The following is a 460-nucleotide window of genomic DNA, read 5'->3' on the forward strand; positions in this document are numbered from 1 at the left end:
CCCCCCCCCCCCCCCCCTGAGTCATCCTGCCTTTCTCTACCTGATTGTCTCCCCTTTCAGAGCATTCTGCTTCTGCTCACAGGCAGGAGCCATGCCTTCCAGGGGTCTGTTCACGGGGAGGACCTGACGTGGCTTGTCCCAGGAGGCCGTCGTTGAGTATGCAGGCCAATGAGCAGAGACCCTGGCAGCTTCCGAACTGGGCAGTGTCCAGAGGTCCTCCTGCAAAGCCCAAGTCTTTTTTTTTTTTTTTTTTAATTTTTTTTTCAACGTTTTTATTTTTATTTTTGGGACAGAGAGAGACAGAGCATGAACGAGGGAGGGGCAGAGAGAGAGGGAGACACAGAACCGGAAACAGGCTCCAGGCTCCGAGCCATCAGCCCAGAGCCTGACACGGGGCTCGAACTCACGGACCGCGAGATCGTGACCTGGCTGAAGTCGGACGCTTAACCGACTGCGCCAC

The sequence above is a fragment of the Herpailurus yagouaroundi genome, unplaced genomic scaffold, assembly GCF_014898765.1.
Source record: "Herpailurus yagouaroundi ecotype Mexico unplaced genomic scaffold, PumYag 184, whole genome shotgun sequence".
In the NCBI taxonomy this organism is placed as follows: Eukaryota; Metazoa; Chordata; class Mammalia; order Carnivora; family Felidae; genus Herpailurus; species Herpailurus yagouaroundi.